This window comes from Garra rufa, chromosome 12, assembly GCF_049309525.1.
Source record: "Garra rufa chromosome 12, GarRuf1.0, whole genome shotgun sequence".
NCBI lineage: Eukaryota > Metazoa > Chordata > Actinopteri > Cypriniformes > Cyprinidae > Garra > Garra rufa.
The window spans coordinates 25,660,576-25,683,962 of NC_133372.1; positions in this window are offsets into that span (position 1 = coordinate 25,660,576).

The window sequence follows — 23,387 nt, forward strand, 5'->3', positions numbered from 1 at the left end:
TTTATAGCAATTATAGAGTGCAACATATTTTATAAAATATATATGTGACCCTGGACTTCAAAACCAGTCATTAGGGTCAATTATTTGAAATTGTGATTGTATAGTTTGTTAGAATATGAAAATATTTTGCTGAGATACAACTATTTGAAAATATGGAAAATGGAAAGAAAAATCAATAATTTTGACCCCGTACAATGTATTGTTGGCTATTGCTACAAACATGCTTGTGCTACTTAAGACTGGTTTTGTGGTCCAGGGTCACATATGGGGGGATACAAACATTAAAATTAAAAGTAAAGTTTTGAAGAAAAAAAAAAAATCATGAAATGTATTATTTGAGTCCCAGTAAGACATAAAATAGAAATTAATACATTTTCTGTTGTCTCTTTATGGTCTTGCCCTTTAGAGGGTTAAAATAGTCCATGTGACATTAGTGGTCCAACCATAATTTTATATAGCTATGAGAATACCTTTGTGTGCAAAAAAAAAATACAAATAAATATTGACCATATTGAGCAATTGAACCACTGATGTCTCATTGAATATTTTATTGGTGTCCTTACTATGTTTCTGGGCCTTGAACATGATAATCGCATTACTGTCTATGCAGGGTCAGAAAGCTCTTGGATTTCATCAAAAATATCTTAATTTGTCTTCTAAAGATGAACGAAGGTCTTATGGGTTTGAAACAACCTGAGGATGAGTAATTAATGAGAGAATTTTCCATTTTCATTTTCATAGTTTTCTACACCTCTACTTTTATCTCTCAATTGTAAACTGATTCGGGAAAAATTTCCAAGCGAACATCCAAAACAAAAGATAAATGCGTACATTGGTGGCCATTTTTGGAGAGATCTAATTCAAAATAGAATAAAACAAAAACATGAGACACAAAACAAAACATGAAACAACCAAAGAAAAAACACAACAAGACAAAACAAAATGAAACAAAGTAGGGGGTTGAGGGTCATGTTCGCCCAGTTACAATGGCCCTGCTGGCATTGGTGCCACTTCAAAGAGATTAGATGTGGGTCCATATTTGTCTGTCCAAATTTTCCAGTGCCAAGCACATCCTGCCTTCCCTGATGACTAGCCTCATATAACGCCTATAGCTGATGAGTCCACCATGGACCCTCATGAAGGCAGATGGATAGTATCTATAGGCTGCACTTAGAGATGGATGAGGCACCAAGCAGGGACGCTGGTAGTTGCCCTACTTCTTGCAATGAGTTTGGATTTTAAAGCTCAAAGGAATTGTTGCAAACCGACCTGCTCATTTTAATATAATTCATCAAACCCAAGCTTCTTCTTGGATTTTTTAAAATTATGATAGGATGTGGAAATGTCCTATTCCCTCAATGGCGACCTTGTTTGGCTCCAGTTCATACTGCATACCATCATATTTAAATTCATGAACATTAAAAAATAACACTGTAATCTGATGCTTTCTTTGAATCCTCGGGAAAAAAATAAAAAATAAAACACACACACACACACACACACACACACATACAATACTCTGGGTTCATGCTTTTCCAATATTTGCAAAGCTTTCTCTGCACACTTTTGCATCAGAAGCAGCTTTTTAATGATGAAAGTCTTTCACTGGCCTTGCAACTTTCCCTTCACCCATGAAATTTTAACATTTCTAATTTATTATATATTAATTACCCTCTATTTGTGCATTACATAACAGCTTATGCGTACATCTCTCATGTAAGACCCTCATGATTTATTTACAGCCTTTACAGAAGTGACAGAGCCAGACGGACCATCACACACTAAAAAGAGATAAAGATTCGACAAAAGCTGCTCACATATTCTCCGGGGGTAAAGCGAATGCTATCACTTATTCCGCCTGCTCCGGTCTGTTTCTCCTGACTCTTTTTTTCCCCCTAAGTATCTCCTGCTGATTGTTTTCCCTGCCGGCCTTGAGTTTTGTCCTCTCAGATAAGTGTCCATGAGAGACGTGACACACTCAGCCTAATCAGCTCTAACAGGTAAAGGACAAAATAGTCCCTTGTCTTTTTGTTTCTTCAGGAATTTAGGGTTGCGCCAGAGATGCAAAACTCAAATCAAACGGTAGCAGTGAGATTCTCCTCATCGTGATGTAAAAATACCCCCTGTCAAGAAGCACACCTTGAGTGAGACAGATGGTCTATTGATTTTATTTGAAAGGCTGCCACATGTCCGTCTCTATTACACTGTCCTTCTTCCGGACTTTATCAACGGGATTTTAATATTATTGTGACGGATACTGAGAGACATATGCACTCTCAACAGCTAGACAAACTGATTGCGTAAGCTAAAATACTGCATTAAAGCATTATGGTAGTAATAACACATAAGGTGTCACACAGCTATGGCATTACATTTATGCATTTGGCAGATGCCATTTTACAAAGTGACTTACAATATATGGATGTGACAATGTTAATGTAATTGCTGAATTGCTGCTGCTGCTGGTTATTGCTGTAGTTGTAAATTATTGCTGCTGCTGCTGCAAAGCAAGTACAGGTACTTGCTAATGCCAATATGCCGATACGGCTCTGTGAGTATTTAAGACATACTGCTGCTGCACAAATAGACTAAAACTTAGGGCTGTGCAATTAATCGAAATTCGGTTTCGATTTCGATTTCTGCTTCAAACGATCATGAAAATGCAGTAATCGAAATGAAACGATTATTGCGTCCCATTCCGCCACCTTTCCAGTGGTGCACTTTTGCTCCTCCATAAAAGCCTAATTTCACGTCCAAATAAGCAATAAGCATAAACGGTCAAATATACGCAAAAATATTTCAAAATGAGGCGCTTGGTGATTATTCATGTAAATGCTTGTCAGTTATGTCTTAAATGACCATAAACAGTTGAGAAAGAAAATACGTGTGAAACAGTATATTGGACCCGTGTGGTTAAGCGTAACACATAAGATTCCTTCTGCCGTCTCTGTGCCTAAAATGAATAAAACGTAAAAATACAAAGAGAAAAATCACTCACTGCTTTTGAATGAAGGACGTTTGTAGTTTTAATAAGAAACAAAACATGTTTAACTATTACAGTGAAGACGCTGTTTTATTTTACATACAAATAATTACATTCAATTTCTGTAGTATTGTTAGACTACTTTAGACTTGCATAAAGTATTCAGTATTTTTTTTAAAGCACTTTTTTTTATTTGTATCTTTTTTCTCGCTGTATTGCTATCTTTAGATTAATCACTATATAAAGTTTTGTACCCTGTCATAATCGTTTAAATAATCGTGATTACAATATTGACCAAAATAACCATGATTATGATTTTTGCCAAAATCGAGCAGCCCTACTAAAACTAAAACTAGACTAAAACTAAAAATTTTCCTCATTGTCCTCCAATTTATATTACAAACCTGTCCAAACCTGATTAACTTTCTTTATTATGTGGAACATTAAAGAAGATATTTTGAAGAATGTTTATTTCCAAACCATTCTAGTGACCACTGACTAAGAAAAAACACAGAAGTATTTCTCAAAATATTTTCTCTAATGTCTGACAGATTAAAGAAGTCATACAAGTTTGGAACGACATTAGGGTGAGTAAATGGTGATAGACAGTTGTGGTTCCCATTGACTTTCAATGTATATTTTGTCCATGCAATGGAAGTCAAAAGAATCCAAAACTGTTTGTTTACCAAGATTCTTCAAAATATTCTGTTATGGTCCACAAAAGAAAGAAATGTGACCCTGGACCACAAAAGCAGTCTTAAGTAGCACGGGTATATTTATAGCAATAGCCAAAAATACATTGTATGGATCAAAATTATCGATTTCTCTTTTATGCCAAATAATATTAGGATATTAAGTAAAGATCATGTTCCATAAAGATATTCTGTAAATATATCAAAACGTACTTTTTGAGCCCTTAGATTCAAGACTTTCAAATAGTTGTATCTCAACCAAATAGTGTCATATCCTAATATCCTTACATCAATGGAAAGCCTTTTTATTCAGCTTTCAGATGCATAAAAAAGGCCCTTATGACTGTGCTGACAGAATTTTTATTTTTGAAGATGACAGAAATTTCATCTCTTTAAGTCTACAAGTAAACATTTTAGAGTTCCGTTAGGGATTGAACCGGTCATCTTTTAATTTAATATAAGTCTAAACCTCAGAGAAATGTTTGAGTAGAGCTGAAATTTGCATGAATTGATGTTTAACTACGATACACAAAAATTTCTCTTGCTTTTTTACAGTTCACTGACAGCGGTTATATTTCTTTAAAGCGTGCTGTTTCCAGCAGGATGCTATTATAATTTGCTTGTAATTTCATCACGTGTTTAGCAGCACTGCTTGTAACACCATTTATCTAACCTTCATTAGCCCACGAAGGATTAATCTACGCTTATTACATTAATATTCAGAGGATAGAGACTCTCTAAATCTGTCTGTCTTTTCTCTCTCTCTCTCAGGCGTTTCTATTGGGAAAGGCCCTGAAAGGTCATATTGAGACCCTCTCACATAAATCAATAGCTGTCACAATTGTAGGGTCTCTGAGAGCCCCCCTCGCCTCAGTGTGCTGCAGTCTGGGCCTGCACATTTCACACTCACAGAGGTGTCACACAAGTATGTCTCAATCTCTTTTTCTAAGCCTGGCTCAAGAGGCGAGGGCCCAAGATGAACTGCCGTTCACCTTCTTGGCAAAAGCACCATCACCGTCGAAGCCAGGGATGCAACATGAAAAAGCCAGAACACCACATGCCTGTCAGCCTATAAGAGCCACAAGGTAGGAAAACATCTGACAGGACTGTATCTGCACACCTGTGGGAAATCAGAGAGGCTCCATTCACAAGGCAAAGCCACGCCAAGGGATTATACACAACACAGCAGCTCTGAGGTACCCATTAGCCAGGCAATTTAGAAAATGGAAGGATAAATTCGCATTTATATAATTTTAGATTTGAAAAAGGCTGATAGAGCACAGTAAATGCTATATAGAGGCTTTGTTGAGGGTAATGGCATTGTTAGCCAGCAGCACAAATGACTTTAAATGAAGTATTTCACCTTACCTTGCTATTCTTTTATAAATTAAATATAATCACACCTGTTTTTCAGAGAATTACGAAAGTATGATATTGCTTTTATACAGCTTATACTAGGGGGCCGTTAAATGCTTGAACCTGATTGGCTGACGAACATTCTAAGGTGTGCATTATTTTCAGGGAAACGTAGTTCCAGGCAGCTCTTGACCGCATAAATACAGTAAACAACAGGATAAAAATGACAGATTATTTCCATGTTTTTGCCACAATATTACGTTTCATAATGTACTCTTTCTCTTACAGACGCACACAGTTTGCACACACGTTATCATACGCGTTAATGTTATTAGCTCTCTTCTGACGAATAACAACTTAAAAACTACATGACGTTTCTGATAAGAGACGACGCTGCCAATCACTTTTGAGAGATGCACAGACTTGAGAGAAGTACTGTAATTCACAAGCTTAATTTCTCTTTCCCCCTCTCTCTCTCTTTCTGTCTGTCTGTCACTGTGCATTCACACCGCCGCCGGCGAGAGCGTCAAAATTCGCTCTGGCTGCCCTGCAAGCAACGCTGTAGAAAGATTCCTTGACGCTCTGACGATCGAACGCTTGGTCTTGTATTTAAAGCGGCCGCAAAGCAAACAAGCATTTCGATCTTGTGCAGACTGACAACAAGTAGGGTGTAAGTTAGTTAACCTCATTAAATATTTTAAACATGAAAATAAGACATTGAATTTAATTGTAGTTACATGTTTGCTAACGAAATAAACCAATTAAAAGCCATTTTGTATGGTGTGGGTTTTGTGTTCATGGTTAAGTGCAAACTTAAAAACAGGGACACGTCGTAGATTATGGGGAAACCCGCCACAGCAATAATTAACTTCTCCTCCATTTTCCTTGGGAACTAATGTGGCCGGAACCAAGTTTACATGACAGCGTTCTTTGGAAACCTCTCAGCGGTCAACTTCTACATTCCGATTGCGTAAGAAATTAATCCTACTCACAATAGCGTTTTAAGAACGAAAACTGGACGAATGTCTTGAAATATATCATCTGATCGATGTCTTGAGGTGTGGTAACCGTGGTATAAGCGGAAAAATTGACTTTGGTCTGTTGAATTCTACGAAAAATCAAAAAATGCACACTGAGGTGCATTGAATTCTACGATTTGTCAGGCATCACCACTTCGGGTGTGCATTATTTTCAAATAATTCAATGGCTCGTCGTCAATTATTCCTTACTTATACTACGGGGCCGTTGAATGCTTGAATCTGATTAGCTGACGATCGTTCTAAGGTGCGCATTATTTTTAGGGAAACGCACAGCGAACGTAGTTCCAGGCGCATTACATGTCTTTATTACTTCGCCACACAATTTCAGTTATTTCAAAGGTCCTTACAGCCTAAAACAGCAAAATATCCAAAACCCACAACGGCACTGGCTAAACAAATAAATACAGTAAACAACAGGATAAAAACGACAGATTATTTCCATGTTTTTGCCTCATAATTATGTTTTATTATGTACGAAAAGCACATACGCTATTTGCCACACTCTCTTTCTCCCTTACAGATGCACACACGTTAGCAAATGTGCTAATGTTGCTAGTGCTGCTCTGACGATTAACAACTTAAAAACTACATGACATTTCTCACTAGCGAGGTAACAATGGTGTGGTTCTGAAGAAAATTAACTTAAAGTTTCACTCTTAGTAGTGATGCTGCTACCGATCACATTTGAGAGAAGCACAGACTCACAGAGAGGTAATTCACAAGCTTAATTTCCCTTTCTCTCTCTCTTTCTGTCTGTCTGTCTGTTTGTCTGGCTAAACTTAATTATTAACTGCAATAAGTCTGCTATCAATGGCTCAAGCATTACTAGGTCCAAAATGACGTTTTGGAATTAGCAACGGAGGCTGCGTAGGAAATTAATCCTACTTACACTATTGTTTTAAGGACAAAAACCAGACGAATGCCTTTAAATATATCCCTTTTTAAAATCTATATAAACAAGCCAAAACTTAGTAACTGATATGTTACAGACAATTTGTCTCTACTAGCAAAATATTTACAAATAAAACCAAAGCAGGATGTGACAGTCTGGAACACTGCAAACACAGACAAGCAGACTGAAGTCTCTCAGTGCGTCCAATAATTAATATTAAATATAATTAATCTGATTTATAGTTAATTTCAGGATGGTATGGCTCCATATCACCATTTATGAAAGCATTACAGTTTTTTTTAATTGGTTTGGTACTATTTTCATAAGTAAAGTGTGCATTTTCAAATCTCTTAGTACAAAACTTTAAACTGATCACATTTGTAACACCACTAGTCATTCTTTCAAATCTGATGTCATGATTTCATTGTATTTGGACATATTTTCATTCCACTTAATCATTGTTTCAGAACACAAGATCATTGTGATATATATTGAGAACATTTGCTTTAATCACCCAAACAAAACAGTAAGTTCTTTTTTCAGCTTAGTACTTTTACCAATCATTTCATTCAAAAGCAAATAATACAAGGTAAGCGTTTCAAATTGTCCTTGGTGCCGAATGAGGGTAACTGAACTGTAAAATTTACATAGCAAATATTACACTTATGTTCAGACAAAAAAAAAATATATATATATATATATATATACACTGTTTGTATATATATATACACTGTATATATATACGTATATATATATATATATATATATATATATATATATATATATATATATATATGTATATATATATACACTGTATATATATATACACTGTATATATATAAACACTTTGGACATTTCACTATGGACATTTTCTAACCGGACACATTTAGAGCATTTGTTTTGAAACCTGGTGCATTTTCTTCTTTGGATTGTTTAGTTTTTCGTTTGTTATTCTTACTCTCTAAAACAGGGGAAATACACTGCCTGGCCAAAAAAAAAAAAAAAAAGTCGCTACCTGGATTTACTATAGGTGCTATGATCTGGGGTTGCTGCTGTTTGTCAAGTCTAGGTTCAGCAACAGTTGGGCCCTATGACAAAATATGAGGTTGGGCCCCCCTACCACACCAAAGCAGATCTCTGGGAGCCCCTAAAGTGCGTGGGCCCTCAGAATTGTCCTAACTTTCCCCCTCTTAGCGGCGCCACTGGGCATGGGCATATTCAAAGATGACAATGCCAGGATTCATCGGGCTCAAATTGTGAAAGATTGTTTCAAGGAGCATGAGACATAATTTCCACACATGGATTGGCCACCACAGATTCCAGACCTTAACCCCATTGAGAATCTTTGGGATGTGCTGGAGAAGGCTCAGACTCTACCATCATCAATGCAAGATCTTGGTGAAAAATTAATGCAACACTGGATGGAAATAAATCTTGTGACACTGCAGAAGCTTATCGAAACAATGCCACAGCGAATGCGTGCCGTAATCAAAGCTAAAGGCGGTGCAACGAAATATTAGAGTGTATGGCCTTTTTTTTGGTGGAAACTTTTTTTTTGGCCAGGAAATGTATATTTACATAAGCAAAATATATTTACAGTTTTTTTTAATTGGTTTGGTACTATTTTCATAAGTAAAGTGTGCATTTTCAAATCTCTTAGTACAAAACTTTAAACTGATCACATTTGTAACACCACTAGTCATTCTTTCAAATCTGATGTCATGATTTCATTGTATTTGGACATATTTTCATTCCACTTAATCATTGTTTCAGAACACAAGATCATTGTGATATATATTGAGAACATTTGCTTTAATCACCCAAACAAAACAGTAAGTTCTTTTTTCAGCTTAGTACTTTTACCAATCATTTCATTCAGGAGCAAATAATACAAGGTAAGCGTTTCAAATTGTCCTTGGTGCCGAATGAGGGTAACTGAACTGTAAAATTTACATAGCAAATATTACACTTATGTTCAGACAAACCAAAAAAAAAAAAAAAATATATATATATATATATATATATATATATATATACATACACACACACACACACACACACACACACACACACACACACACACATGAAAAAGGATTAAAAAAAAACACTCATCATTTACATAAGTCATTTACATAAGCCAAATACACTGCCTGGCCAAAAAAAAAAAAAAAAAGTTGCTACCTGGATTTACTGTAAGTGCTATGATCTGGGGTTGCTGCTGTTGGTCAAGTCTAGGTTCAGCAACAGTATGTGCTCAAAGAATGAGGTCAGCTGACTACCTGAATATACTGAGTGACCAGGTTATTCCATCAATGGATTTTTCTTCCCTGATGGCGCGGGCAGGGGCGCCGCTCGCAATTTTGGGCCCTATGCCAAAATATGAGGTTGGGCCCCCCTACCACACCAAAGCAGATCTATGGGGGCCCCTAAAGTGCGTGGGCCCTCAGAATTGTCCTAACTTTCCCCCTCTCAGCGGCGCCACTGGGCATGGGCATATTCCAAGATGACAATGCCAGGATTCATCTGGCTCAAATTGTGAAAGATTGTTTCAAGGAGCATGAGACATAATTTCCACACATGGATTGGCCACCACAGATTCCAGACCTTAACCCCATTGAGAAGCTTTGGGATGTGCTGGAGAAGGCTCAGACTCTACCATCATCAATGCAAGATCTTGGTGAAAAATTAATGCAACACTGGATGGAAATAAATCTTGTGACACTGCAGAAGCTTATCGAAACAATGCCACAGCGAATGCGTGCCGTAATCAAAGCTAAAGGCGGTGCAACGAAATATTAGAGTGTATGGCCTTTTTTTTGGTGGAAACTTTTTTTTTGGCCAGGCAATGTATATTTACATAAGCAAAATATATTTATTCACCTATTGAACAGTGCAAAGTCTCAAACACAGTTCTACTTATATGGTAACTAATTGTGATCATCAGGGGAAACAATTAGTAATTAGTATTTCTTGATTGAAAACTCAGCAATTTGTAACTTACAAATGACCAGACAACAATCAGTCAAGTTGAAAATGCATGGACATAATGAATGATTCATTGATTAAACATTAAGATCAGTTGAATTAAATGACAGACAAATGTATTCAACTGAATGATAAGAGATGCAAATCAAAACTTTGATAGTGATAACATTATGAAAGGCAGTTACTGTGAATGAAACATTTATTTAGATGAAACACGTATTTTGTGTAGTGAAAAGGATATTTTGTGATTATGTGTATTGTACTAACACAATTGAAAATATGCTTAAATGTTTGAAAAAAGTGCACTTTTGATGATCTGTTGTGATATAAGTACTAAGAGTTTTGAAAATGTACCAATTGCTTGTGAAAACTGCGCCAAACCAATTAAAAAAAACTGTATTCACCTATTGAACAGTGCAAAGTCTCAAACACAGTTCTACTTATATGGTAACTAATTGTGATCATCAGGGGAAACAATTAGTAATTAGTATTTCTTGATTGAAAACTCAGCAATTTGTAACTTACAAATGACCAGACAACAATCAGTCAAGTTGAAAATGCATGGACATAATGAATGATTCATTGATTAAACATTAAGATCAGTTGAATTAAATGACAGACAAATGTATTCAACTGAATGACAAGAGATGCAAATCAAAACTTTGATAGTGATAACATTATGAAAGGCAGTTACTGTGAATGAAACATTTATTTAGATGAAACACGTATTTTGTGTAGTGAAAAGGATATTTTGTGATTATGTGTATTGTACTAACACAATTGAAAATATGCTTAAATGTTTGAAAAAAAGTGCACTTTTGATGATCTGTTGTGATATAAGTACTAAGAGTTTTGAAAATGTACCAATTGCTTGTGAAAACTGCGCCAAACCAATTAAAAAAAACTGTAAATTGATTTACAGAAATAAGAACTGAGATGTGCTAATAGAATATTGAACTGTGACACCAATGATTCTTTAATTGGATTCTATAACAGGGGTTTCATCCTGTAGGGAATCGGACACATGGGCTAACTAAGCTATTCTGAAAATGAACTCTTGATTCGGAAAACAAGAGTTACAAGCAAAAATAGCAAGCAGAGCAGTGCCTGAAGTGAGCAAAGAGGTATAGCAACAATCCATTAGATCCTGAATATGCAGAAGATGCTTCCGCTAATTAAAGTAATATGAAAGTAAAAAGGCAAGGGGGATTTTTGCCAGCGTTCCATAAGGTGCTTTATCTTGGCCAGACAGCGCGGTGCGTTTCAGCGATAGCCAGAGTGAGATAGACACATTACGCACGCAGATAGCTGCACTTGGACTGTTTGTGATGCCCATGTTTGATAGTGAACGCAACACACTGCGTTGCAAATTAATCTCAAACAGTCGTATGGCTGTAAAGGGCATGCAGGAATCACCCAAGCAACTGGAGTTATTTATAGTTATTATAACACGTGTTATTACATCTGAGGTGTGAGCTATAATAGATTTGGTTTAAACAGGTCAAATAATGCTTGAAATAACTACTTTGATATTTATCTGCAGGTAGTATCAATGCACAGATTGTTGCAGAAAATGTATACAGTCAAACCAAATATTATTCAGACACCTTATAGAATTTTAGATATGGTTTTACTAGTGGGTGCAGGACACTATAGTTCATTTATGTAAGTGAGGATAGCAAAATAAAAAACTTTTTTTGTCAAAAAACTTTGACATATTATTATCAAAAAGTGGCCTACTAGTAAAATTCATAAATATTTGTGACTAAAAATTATTTAGACACTCAGACCTGACCATGTTTTGTCTTTAATTGCTAATGTGACCTTTTTACACCACAGACTGAACAAGATTAAGGATTGCTTGGTAATTGGTCAACAAAGTATGGATAGTTGTGTAAATATTGCCATACTAACCTAACAGTTGTCCATTACATGCCTTTCTATCAAAGTTATCAGACTTTATCAAGATGAATTTGCTTTGACACAGTTTGACTCTGAGTTCTTGTCATATTTTATTACCATTTTCTAAACTATAGCATATAAACTGTCATATTGTGAGACGTTTTGGTTAGACTATAACAAACCCACTGCATTTTGTTAAGGAAATATCTTGTTATGAGAGTATTTAAAGACTCCGTTTCATTCTTAATTTATTGTTTTGTACGTATATTATTACTAAATCCTGTTTTGTTGGTAAACAAAACAAATTTGGTCTATGAAAATGATCAGTGGGAATTATTGATTTCCAATGCCCCCTAGTGTGGTAAAATGCTGATGTTTAATTCAAAAATCAGCAAAGCTGGTCACAAACTTTAAAATCCAAGTTTTATTTTTAAGGCGAAAACCAGCAATGCATATTCATCTCATCAACAACTCTTGACTTTTTTAAGTATGAATGTATTATTGCTTCAAAATTGACTATTCGCTGTGAAATCTTCACTGTGATGTAGTTAAACATAATGTGCAAATGCGAACCATTTGCCTATAATATAAATTGCGACACTAATGCAGAAAAGTAATACTCATTTTTATGCTAACGATTGAGCGAAAAAGTAAACAGCATACACTTGGAGATGGCTTCAAGGGAGAATGAGCCGTCACTGTCGAGATAAGTGTGTCTGTTTAGGGGGGTGGAGCTGCAAAGAGCCTAGTGAAGGACAGATAAAACATCTGCTTTGCACAGAGAGAACATTTCCTCTTAAATTACCTCCCTACCTGACAGAGAAAATGTGATATCTTACTCTCCCTAACTCCCCAAAGCCTGAAATAAAAGCCTCTAACATGATGAGAACAGTTATGAATAGGACCATATGAGACTCTTATCAAGTGTCCGATTACCTTTGTGCTGAATACACATCCATTTTCTGTCTCCTGGAACATTAATAACACAACGGAACAATTATACTTGCACAATGTCGCATAGAGTACATACAGTAGATATGATGTGTATGCTTTACATACAGTACAGTAGGTGCAAGGATGAGTACTATGAAACTGTGATCAGTCTTAAGAATTATGAAGCCAATCTAAGTGATATGAAGGTAACTGAAGCCACATCTGTAGAGGCCTAGAGACAAAGGCTATTAAAAAGCTACTCTGGTTTCCTAAGAAGCTGTAAAAGAAGTCATGAAATATTCAGCTGGTAAATTACTTGGAAGTTGTAGGACTTGGTAAACAAAGCACTGCCTGTTTTAATTTAGCTGTTACGTAATTAAGAGATCTTTATAAAATAGTAACACAATCAAACCCTATTGTTGCTGTGGTATAAAACAAAGGTTCAAAAGACCCCAGTGTGCCTCATTTTGCACAAAACGTGATTTATGGATTGCTTCTTCAAGTTCAACTGTGTTTGCCTGTTTTTCATTCCCAGGTGATACAAAAAAATGGTGATTTACTACAGCAAAGTGCACAACTGACTGATTTTTTAGCAGTAAGTACGGAGCAAGACAAGCAACTTGCCTTTCTATCTTTTTTTGCAAACAGCTTATTTTACATTTTAAATCGTCCAACTCTCATCTGCGTCATTTCAACTAGATGAACAGCACTGGTTAAAAATTTGTGACCCTGGACCACAAAACCAGTCATAAGTAGCATGGGAATATTTGTAGCAATTGCCAACAATACATAATATGGGTCAGAATTAATGATTTTTCTTTTATGCCAAAAATCATTTGGATATTAAGTAAAGATCATGTTCCATAAAGATATTTTATAAATTTCCTGTTATAATTATATAAAAACTTAATTTTTGTTTAGTAATATGCATTGCTAAGAACTTCATTTGGACAACTTTAGAGGTGATTTTCTCAATATTTAGATTTTTTTTGCACTCTTAGATTCCACATTTTCAAATAGTTGTATTTCAGCCATCCTAACAAAGCATACATCAATGAAAAGCTTATTTATTCAGCTTTTATCTGTCACAAAATTACCCTTATGACTAGTCCAGGGTCACATTTTTTGTTTGCTTTAAGGATCATACTTAAGCTGGCTTTAAGCTAAGTATAGCATAACTTATTATAAAATTAATAAACTCAGCAAACATCAAGCAATACTCTTCAGGAAGAGGACAAAACCCTACTTAACTCATAAAGCTGACACATATGATTTCAATGCGCTGATCACTTAATAATTGCACTTAACATGCTTCCAGTGCAATCCAGTGATTTCAGTGCAACTAAATCAATGCAAAAAACAGCCACCAGAAATGTAAAGAAAAGTACGTTTTATGTGAACAGAGTCTTACCTGCAAATGCCCCTGGTACATATTTAGTGGAGAATAAAAAAGGTCCCAGACTATGGATTGCAGTTAGATAAAAGCGAGAAATATGATAACACTTCTAATGTTCATGCGTGCGAGAGTGTTCTGAAAGTACTGAGTCCAGTTGGGGAAGCCGACACACCGGAGCTGTCTAGTGAACCAAGTGCTGAATTTACGCGCACCCGATAGCTTTCGTCAGCGATGCACTTTATAAGGTGAGGAGGCTTCAGCGCAGCTGCTTCGCGCCGGCGAGTCTTTTCACCAAGTTGCTGAGGAGCGCGATGGATGCGCTGAACGCTTGAGGATCGTGCCTACGTCATAATCTCAGCCCCGGTGTGGCTCTGTGGGTTTTTATCGTAGTTGGTCTGATTCTTCAGCAGTTCCTCCCTCCTTTATCAGACACGCGTTCGTTCGTTCTCTCTCTCTCTCTCTCTCTCTCTCTCTCTCTCTCTCTCTCTCTCTCTCTCTCTCTCTCTCTCTCTCTCTCTCTCGACTGTTCGTCCCCTCCTCTCCCCAGCCCAACGGATTTAGGCGGAGCCGGTTCCGTCATCATAGAAACGTCCCTGAACGCGCAGATGCCCAGTCCAGGTGTTCTCGTCGTTTTAATGTTTAGCTAGTGTTTAACTTACTAAACCAAGTGAATGGCTCGGTCCTCCTCTTCGTGTGTTGTTCTTCTTAACTTCGGAGCAAGGAGGCGCCACTTGAATTTGTTTTGTTACATAATCAGTTGCCAGAGATGTGATAAGGTGAGCAGAAAACATTCTTATTAACATGCTAAATAAATACTCATAGCATTTAAATGATATAAAAATGTTGGTATCACAAAATTAATGTTACATAAATAATTGCACATAATAAAATGCACATAATATGAAAAAAATAATGTTTTGAAAAAATGTTTTAACAATTTAATAGCGATGTCAAACGATTAATCATAATTAATCGCTTCCAAAATAAAAGTTTTTGTTTACATAATATGCGTGTATACTGCGCATATTTATAATGTAGCTATATATAAATAAACACACATGCAATATACTTTTCCAAATTATTCACATACATTCATATTCATATAATTTATATATTATATAAATATTTATATATATATAAACTTATTTTTTTAATACAGTTGAAGTCAAAAGTTTACATACGCCTTGCAGAATATGTCAAATGTTAATTATTTTACCAAATTAAGAGGGGTCATACAAAATGCATGTTATTTTTTATTTAGTACTGACCTGAATAAGATATTTCACATAAAGTACGTTTACATATAGTACACAAGAGAAAATAATAGTTGATTTAATAAAAAACGACCTAGTTCAAAAGTTTGCCCACTGTTCTTCAGAAAAATCCCTCAGGTCCCACAAATTGTATTTGAACCCTTTCCAAAAATGACTGTATGATTTTGAGATCCATCTTTTCACACTGAGGACAACTGAGGGACTCATATGCAACTATTACAGAAGGTTCAAGTGGTCACTGATGCTTCAGAAGAAAAAATTAAGAGCAATAAGAACAATAAGAACATTTTTCTTATTTTGCCTAAATTTCCCCATTTAGTACTGCCCTTCAGAAGCTACAGAAGATAACTGCATGTTTCCCAGAAGACAAAATAATTTACATTTACCCTGATCTTCAAATTCAAAAAGTTTTCACCCCCTGGCTTAATGCATAATTCTGGAGCATCAGTGAGCATTTGAACCTTCTGTAATAGTTGCATATGAGTCCCTCAGTTGTCCTCAGTGTGAAAAGATAGATCTTAAAATCATACAGTAATTGTTGGAAATGGTTCAAATACACAAAAATGCTGAAAAACCAAAGAATTTGTGGGACCCGAAGGATTTTTTGAAAACCAGTGGGGAGTTTAACAGTTTAACTTCAGGACAAACATAGGACTCATGAACAACTATCACTAAAAAAAAAAAAAAAAAAAAAGCTGTGGATCATTCAGGTAACAACACAGTATTAAGAATCAAATATGTAAACTTTTGAACGGGGTCATTTTTATAAATTAAACTATTGTTTTCTCTTGTGAACTATATGTAAACATCTTTCATGTGAAATATCTTATTCAGTTCAGTGCTAAATAAGAATAAAAATAAAAACAGCATGCATTTTGTAATAACATGCACATCTGCAAAGTGTATGTAAACTTTTGACTTCAACTGTATATAATATTAATCTTGTATAATTATAATGTATAATAAAATGTGACTTTAATTAGAAAATTATGTTTCTTAATCATTACAAATGTTTATTCGTTTAAAATTTAAACTGAAAATTCATAAGCATCTTAAAGATATTAACACAAAGATTCATCCTGACTTCTTAAAATACTGACATTAAAGGAACTACAAGGTTTTGATGGCACTTATCCTATAAGAAAAAGCCTATTCTGTTAAATTCCTCAATGGGAATCTCTTCAAGAGAACGGAACAGTTCTTAAAATGTAATATTTTATTATCAATGAAAAATGTGCCCTCTATTCAGTTCATAAAGAATGGTGATTAGATTAATGAAATATTTATAAGAGAGGGCAAGAATAGATATCTTCATTTATTCAAATAATGTGTCTGCAGTAAGATTTTTACAATACTCTGAGTATGATAAATACGACCATTATTTTAAAAATGTACGACTCGGCTATATTTTCATCCATTCCATTCCATCTGATGTATGATATCACCTTTACATAAAGAACACTGTCATTTTACACTGTTGACAGGTAACTAAATCTACTGGGAAGCTTCATGGGTTGGGTTAGTATTCCGCCCTTGAATACAGTCCGACAGCTGTCTAAAAGATATTCATTGTTTTCTGTCAACATAACAGCATCATTTATCCCATATGAGAGTCAAAGACCTACCTGTGTTTACTGTGTGTATTTGTGTGGCCTGCTGCTTGGTTATAAGGATATGTGATGTCAGTGACAGATCTATAGTGCATTGCTGAGAGGGGTTTAGCTCCAAGTAAGGGTTCCCAAGCCTGGATGGGAATACTGATGTCACTCAATGACACTCCAGGCTTGCAAACAGACCAGCACCAATGGAAATAGTGACTCTACTCCAGTGACATCACTAGGTCTGGGTGAGCTGTGGAAAACAAAAACACAACACAAGGATGTGGCATCTTTTATGATCACTCTTAGCATAAAAGACACAAAGCTTTACCTTCTTTACCCCTAAATGATACCCCATAAAGGCACATGGGTCAAAGACATTACAGTTTTTTACAATCGTTTTTGCACTAATAACAGAACCTTAATGTCATTTTTCAAAACTCTAGACACATAATTCACAACCAATGATCAAAATGCACATTTTTCAAGCCACTTAACACATTTTTCAAATGCTTGGATACAATACATATAAGCCAAAGATTATTTGTTCATTGACCTTAAATCACCTGTTCAAAATGACACAACTTAACATCAAAGTATTACTATTTCAAAATGCAACTCACACTTTACATCTGAGATGAGTGTGCATTCATTTCATTACAAAGATTGAACTATCAGTTGATACATCTGCTTAAAATGATAAGTAACTGTTGCATTACCCTTGAAGCATAGCTTTTATGGAAAATAGTGCATGTTTCAGGATAGATCATTTGATACCAGTTACCACAGAATATGACCCAAGTGGACTACACTACACTCTCAGAAAAAACGGTACAAAACTATACCTTTTAGGGTACAAGTATCTGTCACTGGGGTGTTACCAAGGGTACAATTTTTTGGGTATATTTGGCTTTATATGTTTTGTTGCCCAGGAACAAAATTGTACCTCTGCTGTACTTTTTTTTTTTTTACCGTGTATCTATGGATGTCATATTTCAATCTTTATCAGATATGGTTTCTATGGCCCCATGTACCTCTTTTAAAGAACACATTTTCATATTCAACATTACTGAATGCAAGATGTCATTTTTATGTTATTGCTTTTGTGGTTTCAATGAGTTATTGGCTACCCTGGTAAAAAAAATAAAAAAAATAAAAAAAAGAATGTATCAAGAACGTTGGTGCACAAATTAGCCCTGCTGGAGAAGAAAAAAATCCAAAACCAGCCTAGGCTGTTTGGCTGTTTTTAGCTGGTCAACTAGCCTGGTTTTAGCTGGTCATAGCTGGTTTTAGAGGGGTATTGGCCACTTTTCTGTCTGGTCAGGCTGGGAAACCACCAGCTAAAATCAGCCTGACCAGACTGGGAGACCAGCTAAAACCAGCTACTTACAGCTTAAACCAGCTAAGACCAGCCAACCAGCCTAGGCTGGTTTTAGCATTTTTTTTTTCAGCAGGGTACAATATACTGTAAAAAAAAAAAAAACCCAGCTAAAACTTTGAATTTTTTTCCCTTTAGAAAACCTGTGCTGAGATTTATTTTATCAGTAAATTCCACATTACAGTATTTCAATGATACCACTGCCTGTACTGTTCTCAGTCTAAAGTAAAAAAAAAAAAAAAATGAAACCTGAATCACATATTTTGTGCAACTATATTTAATGATTGTACTAGCAAAAACACATTGAAACTATGGGTAACTTGTGTATGGGTGATCTAAAGTAATGTTCCTATAATATTTCATAATATATTCGTTTTTTGAAACAATGCTTCTGCTAATGCAAGGCTTCTTTAAAGATATGAACGCAATATGCAAAGTTTTGAACACTGGACAGCCTATGTTACAAATAATGACTGTTTTGAATTTTGTATCTAGAGTTTTGAAAAATGACATTAAGGTTCAGTTAATAGTGCAAAAACGATTGTAAAAAACTGTAAGATGTCCAAACAAATTATTTAATGTCCATAGGAAACACATTAAATGTAAGTAAAGTGTCTACTTTTAGGGCGGCACGGTGGTTCAGTGGGTAGCACCGTTGCCTCACAGCGAGAAGGTCCCTGGTTCGATGCCTTTCTGTGTGGAGTTTGCATGTTCTCCTCGTGTCTGCGTGGGTTTTCTCTGGGTGTTCCGGTTTCCCCCACAATTCCAAAAGACATGCAGTCTAAATTGGCTGTAGTGAATGAGTGAGTGGGTATGTCCCAGAACTGGGGTTGCACTAGTTAGTGCACTCTCAGGACTGGGTTGCGTCAGGAAGGGCATCCGGCGTAAAACATGTGCCAAATCGGCTGTGCGGATCACTCTGCTGATTAGAAGGGAGTAAGCCGAGAAAGAAAGAAGAAGAAAGTGTCTACTTTTAAGGTTTCAAATAAGTTTTTGGAGAATAAAATGTCAATTTTGGTTGAAATAATGTTACATTGTCATTCAGTGTAACACAATCTATATGTAAACATTCAAACAACATGTTTATTCTTTAATGTTTATTTAAAAAAATGTAGAATTACAACTAATTAGTATTCGTCTTTTAATATGTCATAAATAGATTTTTGTTGTAAATATGCCTGACAATATTGTTACACTGAATGACATTTTAGTGGGTGTCTTCTGTAAATTAGGGAATAATGTATGATATGTATTCTTTGCTCAGAAAAATAAAAACAAAAAATGCAAAAGGCGAGATTCTGCAGGTGAATAGGGTAAAAAAAATTAACTAATAGTTATACCCTACCAGTTGATTGATTGCATTGATAATTGCAAACATTTTTTGTATTACAAGTTTTCTAAAATGTAATGTTTTAATATGCAAATGAGTCATTATTAAATGAAATCTCTAGTACAACATTTTTTTTGACATATTAGAGTCAAATGTTTTTACAGAAGGAATTTTGGGTATCTCATTTTGTCACTCCATAATTCGGGAAAATACTTAAAACAGGCAGAAAATTATATATTTTTTGACAGTTTTTTGGAAATAAAATGTTGTATAAAATCAAGCAAATGATATTTGAACAAATCCCTCTGTAAAAACCTTTAGGATATAGAAAGAAATAAAAATGTAAAGTTTAGTGTGTGTAAGTGCTACTGAAGTGGAGATTTATGCCTCAGTGTAGAAGAAAAAACTAGTTTTGAGAAAAAAAGCCTTTAAAAATATGCATTGTAATTGAAATCTATTGACACAAATAGATAAAGTGCTACAAAAGAAACACTTAACAGTGTCTTTTGAATGTTTTCTTTCCGCTAGTCTGAAAAAACACTTTATAAAAAACCAAAAAGCCCAAAATCTCAAACCTACCAGGCAAAAGTTATTTTTGCTAAAATTTGATGATCTAAGGAAAGTGCTTATGCTAAATTGAATTGACACTTCTCACCCCACTTCCTGTTTTCTGACAAATACTAATTTTTTTCTCACTTTTTTCCCTCAATTTTTGCTCAAACGATACAAAGAGAATTTATTTTAACATTGCTGCAATAATTTTGGAAGGTACTTTGACTGACTAATGCGGCTCAGTATTCAAGATAAAGAGGTGATTCTAATCACAGTTTGTTGGATTTGGTCATAAGTACTTGAGGCAAAAAGATTACTTTGATGAATAATTGCTCTCTTTACCTGAGTAATATAATGTAGATTGAAGTAATATAAAGCTATGAAACACACTACTCATAAATAATGTTTCCCAAAAATGCATTCTGATGCTTCAGGAACGAAATTTGAGTGGCATTCGGTTCTCTCGTAAATGTCACCAATATGTCACTGAAGATAATTTTAAAACAATAGCTCTCTGGAAATGGATAAACTGATTAGGAGACTGCAGTAATTGTCAGTCGTCTTGTAACTCAGTACGCTGGAGGGATTTCTTAGACGCCCTGTACTCATTAAAAAGGAGGGCATGATTTATTATTGTCTATAATTGCAATACTGAATCATAAACGATTGTTCGCTGCTCGTGCATGTTACATTTGAGTGATCTTTTGTCCTGTTTCCAATCATGTAGTACTGTCCATGTAACGTAAGACTGATGATCCCGCTAGATTATTGATCGTAAAAACAAACAGAGAAAGCATCAACCTGATACAAATAGTCCCTGAGTCGAAATTTATGTAACTAAGCGAAAAAGAGGAAGAGAGATGCTCGGACTATCTATCATTGTAATGAATACTGTCTGCCTCATTCACCATTGATGCTTTAAATGAATAGTTATGACAAGTGCAACAGCAGGTCTTGCTTTTACAGCTTGTTATTGCTTTATGTATTGTGTGGGACCTTGTGAGATCCCTCTACTGGCTTTCAACAGTATTTAAAGCCATTAATATCACTTTATTACAGTTTCTTTTTTAATCTTAAAGGGATAGTACAATCAACAATGAAAATTCTGTCATTAATTACTTACCCTCATGTTGTTCCAAACCTGTAAGACCTTTGCTCATCTACGGAACATTAATCAAGATACTTTTGATGAAATACACTGCTTAAAAGTTTGGAATTAGTAAGACTTGTAATGTGTTTTAAAGAGGTATCTTATGCTCACCAAGGCTGCATTTACTTGATCAAAAATACAGAAGACAAAAACAGTAAAATTGCAAAATATTATTAGAATATAAAATAATGGTTCTTATTTTAATATACTTTAAAATATATTTTATTCATGTCATGCAAAGCTGAATTTTCATCAGCTGTTACTCCAGTCTCAAGTGTCACGTGATCCTTCAGAAATTATTCTAATATGCTGATTTATTATTTAAATTATCAATGTTGTGCTGCCAAATATATATTTTTTTTGGAACCTGTGATTCATTTTTCAGGATTCTTTGATGAATAACAAGTTAAAGTGTTATAGTAAACTAGTGTATATTGTTAGAAAACCTTTTTTTTTTTTTTTACTATTTTTAAAAAAATTTAGTTCTTTTTAACCTTTTATTGATCAAAGAATCCTGAAAAAAGTATCACAGGTTCCAAAAAATATTAAGCAGCACAGCTGTTTTTCAACATTGATAATAAACCAGCATATTAGAATGATTTCTGAATGATCATGTGACACCGAAGACTGGAGTAATGATGCTAATTTTTTTTTTAGTTTGTATCACAGGAATAAATCACTTTTTAAAATATATTCACAAGAAAAAACAGTTATTTTAAATTGAAATAATATTTTACAATATACATTTTTTTTCTGCATTTTTGATCAAATAAATGCAGTCTTGATAATCATAAGAAACGTCTTTAACCCAAACTTTTGATTGCCAGTCACACAGGGGATTCTTGAAGGTCAATTTATGTTTTTTCACTGTATATTATAAGATGTCTTCCTTTTCAATTTCCAAAACTATACATTTAACAGTATTTTACTGTAAAATTGCATAAAATGTCCAGTTTTCACTTTATATAATAAAGGAACTTGCCATTAGTAAATTAACAATTTTTTTTTATTTTCACAGTCTTTTACCATTAAAATTAGGATCATTTTTATAGTATATGGATAAAAACAGTTTAAAATTTCCACAAAATATCTTTTTTTGTGTGTGTGTGTTCTGCAGATGAAAGCAAAGACAGGAATACACTATGTGTGCATTGTTGCTAGAACACACATGACAAATGAATAATATGTGTTCCAAAATCATGTTTAATATCCTCAGACTGGATAGAATCATAGTCTGAAACGAAAAAATTGGAGTCTGTGAGCATCAAAGACTAAGCGAAGTGAAATCTGTCAGCTCAAATCTGCAGACTGGCTCTGACTTTTGGCAACTAGTGTCAACTTTCAACCGAGAGACAGAAAATCGAGGCAAAAGTTGTGTAATGTATTCCATGCTCACCCAAAAATGAAAATTCTGTAATTACTCACCCTCACGTCGTTCCAAACCCATAGGACCTTTGTTCATCTTCTGAACACAAATTAGGATATTTTTGATGTAATCCAAAAGCTGTCTGAGTCTGACCCTGGACCACAATGCAACTGACACTTTCAAGGCCTAAAAAAGTAGTAAGGATATTGTTAAAATAGTCCACATGACATCAGTGGTTCAACCGTAGTTTTATGAAGCTACTAGAATACTATTTGATGCAAAGAAAACAAAAATAAATACTTTCATTCAAGAATATTTTCTCTTATGCATCACTCGACGCGCGTTCACAAGAGTGCCACAACAGCAGAGCCAGTGTTCTGACATAGAACCTGGATGTGTTGTTTGTAAGGCATGCGTCATGGTACTTTCCCGAAGCTCTCTGATTTTATCATAAAAATCAGGTTTGGAACGACATGAGGGTGAGTAATTAATGACAGAATTTTCATCTATCACTTTAAGTTATACAGGTTTGAAACTGTTTCTTTAAAGGTCCCATATTG